Raw genomic sequence first — 7,810 nt, forward strand, 5'->3', positions numbered from 1 at the left:
AAAATAATTTAAATTTTAAAAAATTTAAAAATATATTTTTATTATATATTCGGGTCGGGCCGGGCTCTGGCCAAAAAATTCGTGCCCGAGGCCCGGCCTGTTTTTTAAACGGGCCTCATTTTTTTGCCCAAACCCATATTTCGGGCCTATATTTTTACCCGAACCCTCCCATATTTCGGGCGGGCCGTCAGGCCGGGCCGCCCGGCCCATGAACACCTCTGTTTGTCGTTCATTAGTGTGTATTTTTAGGCCCATGAACACCTCTGTTTGTCGTTCATTAGTGTGTATTTTTAGTTTCCGAATTATCATTTCGCGTGGTACATCTTTATTCAATCATTTTCTTTATTCAAGAGATTATAAATGACAAAGTTATTACGTACAAAAGTTTCCAAAAATAACGCAATATTCGGCATTTGGGATTGTCGAAAAGATTGTATCCTAACTTACTAGATTCCAATCTTCCTCGGGATCTAAGAGACCGAATATTTTTTTTAATTAAAACATAAATAAAAAAACTCATTCTCGGGAACTCGATACGTCGTGTCCTAATGTATTGGATGTGACATGTCGTTTTCTCGAAATGAAGATTTTAAAAAATAATAAGGGCTATATTCAATGCTCGGAATTTTGAAAAACGTATTGGGTTTTAATTTTTCATCTGACTTTAAGCAATTGAATATCCCTTTTCAACCTCAAGAATTTTGAAAATCAAAAGACAAGCTCGTTCTCGAGGACTAAAAATATCGTGTCCTAATGTATTGGATATGACATTTTATTACTCTGAGATGAGATGGTCTTTAGCATTCATATCGATTTATCCAAGCATCTTTTGCAAAATTAATATAAATAAAAAAGGAAATGATCGTATTTAAAATTTTCTTTTCAAAATTTCGACATTAAGACATTAAACAATCAATTCGGTACCAATTTTGGGCGTTACGAGGGTGCTAACCTTTCCTCGTGCGTAACCGACTCCCGAATCTGTTTCTCTCAAAATTCGCAGACCAAAAATCATTTTAATGGTGAACCGGTCACACCTTAATAAAAAATCGGTGGCGACTCCCATTTTTATTTTCAAAGTCGATTCCCGTTTTTTCAAACTTAAAAATGGTTTCGACAGGTGTAAAGGCTATTTATAGGACTACACTTATTTTATTTTGTGTGTGAATAATACAACAACTTCAGTCATTCTGAGTTCAGCTTTTCTTTCTTCTTAAATTTTCTAGTTTAGTATTTTCCTTGTATACAAGTTGTTTGACAATAGTCTTCTGTGACTATTTTTTTCCCTACAGGAAAACCTGAAATAACTTGTAACATAGGTGGGTGCTGAGGATCTGGAGAAAGGAGACTATAAAAACCCAATTATATTTGAAGCAAGCAACTATGAAACTTGATTACCTATGTATTTCTCCATGAAAACATCAAAATTCTAAAAAAAAAAAATGTAAAGGGGCTGAAGGAGTAAAGATGAAACATTTATATATAGCAGAGAGATATACTTAGCTGTCTTGTTGAAAAGGTTGAAGCTTCACGGGGGGAGGAACTGGGTATTGGAGTTGGATCTGATTATGTATGAGATAGTAAGAGATGAAGATGATGGCTGAGCTTAAAGATAAAGCAAAGTACTGTGGAGTGTGGACAAAAGACATTTAGCTTGAGAATGACAAAAAAATATCTAAGGCTCACCCTTTTCTCGTCTCTGTAAACTTAAAATACCAACCAGTCGTTGTAACCACTAACAAAACAAAACAAAGCAAATAACAGTACCACAACAAGCAACGCGAACTTAGAAATAAAATAAACAAGACAAAAGCAGGAACACATATACAAGCGAAACATCTTGATTCCTGACGAGTCCACGAACTCAAAGTCTGGCCATGGATCCTATCTTGGTGTTCCGCTCAACATTGGTTGGGGCCAACGTCAATGCTAACTCAGCACCATATTGAGTAGTGGGTTGTCGCAGAAGGCCTTGACGATTACGAGTAATAATCTGGGGATATGCTTCTGCAGCTGCATGTTCATGATCACCAGTGCCATTGCCATAGTCCATTGCATTTGCACCATCCTCGGGGATTCCAAAGAAATGGACTTCTCTCCCCACTTTTACCCTATAGTAGGAACAACCATCTTCGCCTTGCACTAAGCTTAGTGAATCAATCCCCAACATTTAAGTTTTTATAAATAACAAAGTTTCTCCATAGTGTACCTGAGAATACGGGTTTCTTGTACCCCTTCCTTCGGATTGTGTAGCGAATTTGCCAGGGTCTTGTACCGTATAAAAACTGAAATGTGATGGTATGGCCTCCAGTGAAAGGTGGCAAGGATTGCAGACGGGACTGCTAACCTTTTGTTGATGTCAGTAACTGTGAGTAACTTTGAGAAAATCATTTTGGAGTGAGCTGCCATGGTTTTCTGGCTGACTAGTGGGCAAAGGATGTGTATGCAACTTAGGGAGATGATTGATGATCCAATTGTATGTGCAGGCAACAAGGCATATTTTAAGTCTGCGGTATGCAAAGGTGAGCCGTCCCTAAAAGTGTGCATTTTTTTGCGAAGGTTGAATTTTACAACAAAACTATTGTTTAAATGATAAGGAATTGATATGGTTAAAAGGAGTAAGGGACTAGTGAAGCAACTATCGTGGTAAATGTGAACATATTTCGAAATATTCAAGTTGCGAATAGAATATTTTTATTATATATATATGTGTGTGTTTAATTTTTAATTTATTCTTTTATTATGTTCTAAATATCTATTTTTTAACTCACGAGATTGAGTAAATTTAATTGAACTACTTGTTCGAGGCACCAAGGAGTTAACGAGAGAAAAGAATCGTGGAAATTCTACCATCCCAGATTCCAAATACTAATATGTGTGCAAAGTAATGCAGTTTGCAGTTAGGATGCTGTCTTGCTTTTGTATTAACGCTCTTATTTTCATCGCTGGTGCTCTTTGATGATAATCCCTACTTGCCATCAAATCCAAACCCTGCATACCAGTTATAATACCCGACTAGAAAGGTTTTTTTGGCTAATATAACTATGTCTTCCAAGTTTTTCAACCTCTGTTTCTTATGCTTATGCTCTTTCTTTATGCCTGAGGTATGCGGCAAGTTGACAATTTTATATGTTGCTTTGAGAATCATATGATGAACTGGAAGTCATGATGTCATTGCCATCTTAATTTTCTTATTGAATTAAATTGATGTGCACGGGATTAATATTTATTAAAAATATTGATAGTTGTTGAAGTGTCACTTGGCCCAAGTAGTTAAAGTATGTATTTAATTGGCTTAACTATCTATTTGCTAATATTGAAATGAGATGCATGGAATGCCATGATTTTAAGATGTTGATTGTAGTTTGGTTTGGTGTAGCCTTGAAATGATTTAGCAACTGATAATTAACATACAATGATTGTGTTTCAACTATATCCTTGCAACCCTTCGGACTAGCAGAGAGCCAAGCATTTGCAAACATAAAAGGGTGCCTGAGTGATACAAAATCAACACCCCAAAGTCTAGCAAAAAGTTGCCACCTTCCACGAAGTGACGCCTGTGAAGAAAAGGTGATCAGGATTTCCGGCTAAGGCATCCTCTTTTAGCCAACTCTGTTTTGGTTGGAATTCTCCCCTTCAATACGCGCCACACAAACACCTCAACTTTGGGGGGAGCAGCCCCGCACCACACAATTTTTTTACAGTCAGTGGTCGAGAGATGACTTTCGTAGAAGAGATTGCAGAATGATTTGACCGAATAAACACCGCCACTGCACCCTTTCCATTTTAACCGATCTGAGTCCGCAGAGCTGAATTGAAACCCTTCAATCGTATTCTGGACATGCCATCTCCAGCCATGTTCTTCTCTAACTCTGAATTCCTCAATATTCCATTTTTCTTAGTTGCCAGAGCAAGGATGCGAGGGAACCTATCTTAGAGTGAATTTGCCAGCCCACAAATCAGTCAAAAAATTCACGTTTTTCCCATTGCCCACCACAACTTCCATGTTGCCTGAAACAACATTTCCATAGCAGTTGTTGAGGGATAATGATCGTGAAATGCCTCGCGAAATCCAGGAAGAGTTCCCATAGCTCGGGAAGGAAGGGAGTAGATTAGAGGCATCCAACTCGTAGATACTGGCAACAACCCACCTCCATAGACTATTTTGATCCTCCTCAAACTTCCAAATCCAGTAGGCACACTTCAGATCGGCTGACCCAATGGATTATTTTCCTCTCTAGTGTCCCACCCCATAAGAAATTAAAGATAAGCTTCGCCCTTAAAACTATAACAAATAATATCTGGGTACTGAAAAGATTGCATACCCAAGAATTTGCATGGTGTTTTCTAGGTATTTTCCCCATGAAAACACTATGATTCTAAAACCGCATGAGGATTATAAGTAGGTTAAAATATACCGTAATTTGTAATCTTTTAACAAATTTAAATTTTAATCCTTATTTACTTTCAGAAATTTAGTTGTTTTATTTTTAAAATTTTAGAATTTAGGTTCAATTGTTAATTCTGTTAATTTTTTTATTTTTTTATTAGTATTTTTAAAATAAATAAATATTTAGTTAGTAGCAATGTAACTAGAATGATGATGCAATAAACTTAAATTTAATAGTATAATTTTAAGGTGGAGATCTAAAAAAACAGCACTAAATTTCTAAAAATAGAAAAATACAAAAATCTAAATCTAAATTTCTAAATTCTATATTTCAACCTTAAAAAATAAAAGTAAAGTAGGTGGTTGACTAAGAGAAAGAGGAAAAATGACAGTCTTTCTAATATTTTAACACCTCACTTATGAAACCAAATGAAAATTCAAATCAAGCAGCTACTTTAATCAACCATATCTATGTATTAAATATATTAAAAACTTATTTTATTTCAATTTAATCCATTCTTTTTCTTGTGTTAAATTTAATTATTAGTCTTTTAAAAAATTAAATAGTTTTTTAATAGAAATTATATTGACTAAAACATTCATTTTTAAACGATATTGGTGTGACAATCTAGTCCACATGTATTTTATATTAATATGAGCATGGCACCATTTGTCGTATATGATATGTGAACAATATTGAAAAATTAAAAATATATAAAAAGTTCCTTAAAGAAAACATATAGTACACATGGATTATCATGCAAACTACAATATTTAAAAGTTTAACGTTTTTAGTCAATATTTCTGTTAAAACATCAATTCTACTCTTTTCAAAAAGTTTAAATCTAAATTTAATTAAAAATATAAAAACTAAATTGAAAATTAATAAATATCAAAATCTAAATTTAACATTATACCAATTAAAAAAAAGGTTAAATAACTCGCACGAGCATTTAAGTGAAAACATCCTAGATAAAAACAAACCTAAAGAAACATGTCAAACAAAGAAGATTGAAAAAACCCAAACAAAATTTGGGTGCAGCCATGAACATAGAAAATACTATACTGAATACAAAAACAACTTGGACAAGCATGTCCAAGGTCAAGCACACCACTGGAAACAGATTTTGGTTTCCAAACCCTATCCTATAGCATGGTTTTTAAGTCAGCAAACAATGGCGTTTTCATCCATTCTCCCCAATGACTATACGCCCTCCACATTGGGTGGTGCCAAAGGCAAGTCCAAGCTAATTAGGCCTTGATGATTAGTATTAATAATGTTGCAACATGTTTCTGCAGCGGCATGTTCACCGCTAGTGCTACTGCCATAGGCGACCATTGCACCACCTCCTTCGGCAATACCAAAAAAGTTGATTTCAGTGGCTTCAACTTCAGCTTCAGTTTCAGTTGCACTTCCACCATTCCCGTGCTGGTTGCTGGCAGCAGCTGGTTGATTATCCACTTCAACCCTAAAGTGGGAATTAGAAGAACCACCTTGATGTTGCACTTTGTAAATGGTGATTCTATCACCAATTCTAAGTTAATTATGAACAACAAATTTTCTCCATCCATGGGAGAAAACAGGTTTCTTGTACCCTTGTTTACGGACAGTACAGACAATTGGCCAGACCCCTGTGTTGTACCTGAGAGGTATTGTGACGGCATGACTTCCATTAAAACTTGGCAAGGAAGACAGGTTTTGATGGTCACTAAATTAACTATAAATATGACTAAGGCAAGCGAACCTGTTGAACAATAATATACTTATGGTGAGTAGGGAATATCGTATCCACAGGGACTAAAAATACTAATAATTACCGTTTTTCTATTATTTAACCGACAAATTGGAGTGATTGTTTTTAATCTAAAATTACTAAACTAATCTAACTAAGAAAATCAATACAGAATGAAATAAGAAAATAATCGAAGATAACCAATGAGACAGACAATACCAAAGAAACTTCACCTATTATTATGAATCTGAATTAAACGATTTATTCACTTATGTTTTAATCCGTATAAATCCCTAAAGTATGTTAATATCTCTTTCGAGAGTAAGAACAACTGACTCTAGGTTGATTAATTGAAATATCTTTCTAATTAAAACCCCTATTGTCGCATTAACTCGATCTATAGATTCCCCTATTGGATTTGGCTCTAATCCGGTAGATTTATGTCGTCCTATTTCTAGGATTGCATGCAACTCCACTCAATTATGCTAGATCTACCCTTAAACAGGCACTTTTGCTCCACTGAAATAAGCATATTAAACTTAAATTAATATATCAAAAATATTAAAACAAGAATAAGCCTACATAATTAAGAACAAGAATCAAGTATTTATCGCGTAAATCAGAAATCAAATAATAAGATTCACCATAGGTTTTATCTTTTCTAAGTATCTAGGGAATTCAGTTTATAATCCTGAATGAAAACATCTCAGAATCAGAATAACCACAAGACATCTTTTGCCTGTGTGTTTGGTTTGAGAGCTCTTAAACCTTTTATTGTTTCTATTTTCAGAGCTCATATTTTTCTTCTTTTACTGCAACTTTTTCATAGGTAATAACATAGCAGAAGGGGAAAATTTTTAGTTAAAACCATGAGGCACCCACATTCAAGTTTGCCTCCGAGGTTCCGATTTCACCCCACTGATGAAGAACTCATCCTTCATTATATAATGAAGAAACTGAGACACCCACATTCTTAGATTTCACCCCACTAATCAAGAACTCATCATTCAAAATTTTAGTTAAAACCATGAGGCACCCACATTCAAGTGTGCCTCCAGGATTTAGATTTCACCGCACTGATGAATAACTCATCCTTTATTATCTAATGAAGAAATTGAGCTCATCACCTATTTCCATCATTGCGGACGTCGATATCTATAAGTTTGATCCCTAAGACTTACCAAGTGAGACTCGCTTTAATAACCCTTTCAATGTTATCATCTAAAGAATCATTCATAAATCATTACTTAGCTTTTTGTTATGTTTAAAGCTTGTTCTAGTGGTGGTAGTGTTTCTTTTTTTTTTTTGTTGGATCAGATAAAGCTGTGCTTGGTAAGAAAGAATGGTACTTTTTCAGCCCGAGAGACAGAAAGTACCCAAATGGTGCAAGGCCAAACAGGGCAACTAACTCTGGGTTTTAGAAAGTAACCGGGACTGTTAAGATTATAGTTGCATCTTCAATGGCAGCTGGGAGGGGTGGAGTGCATTTCAATATTAGTGTAAAGAAAGCTTTGGTGTTTCACAGACAAAACAAGCCAAGCACACATATTTAAACAGATTTTTTATTCCAAACTCACACTTATTACAGTTCTTATAGATTCTAATTACATGATAATAGAAACAAACTGGAATACAACAACCAAACTGGTTATAAACTCGACTGACACCGACTTTTACTTATTGTCTG

The sequence above is a fragment of the Gossypium hirsutum genome, chromosome D04 (genome assembly GCF_007990345.1).
Source record: "Gossypium hirsutum isolate 1008001.06 chromosome D04, Gossypium_hirsutum_v2.1, whole genome shotgun sequence".
NCBI classification, from domain to species: Eukaryota; Viridiplantae; Streptophyta; class Magnoliopsida; order Malvales; family Malvaceae; genus Gossypium; species Gossypium hirsutum.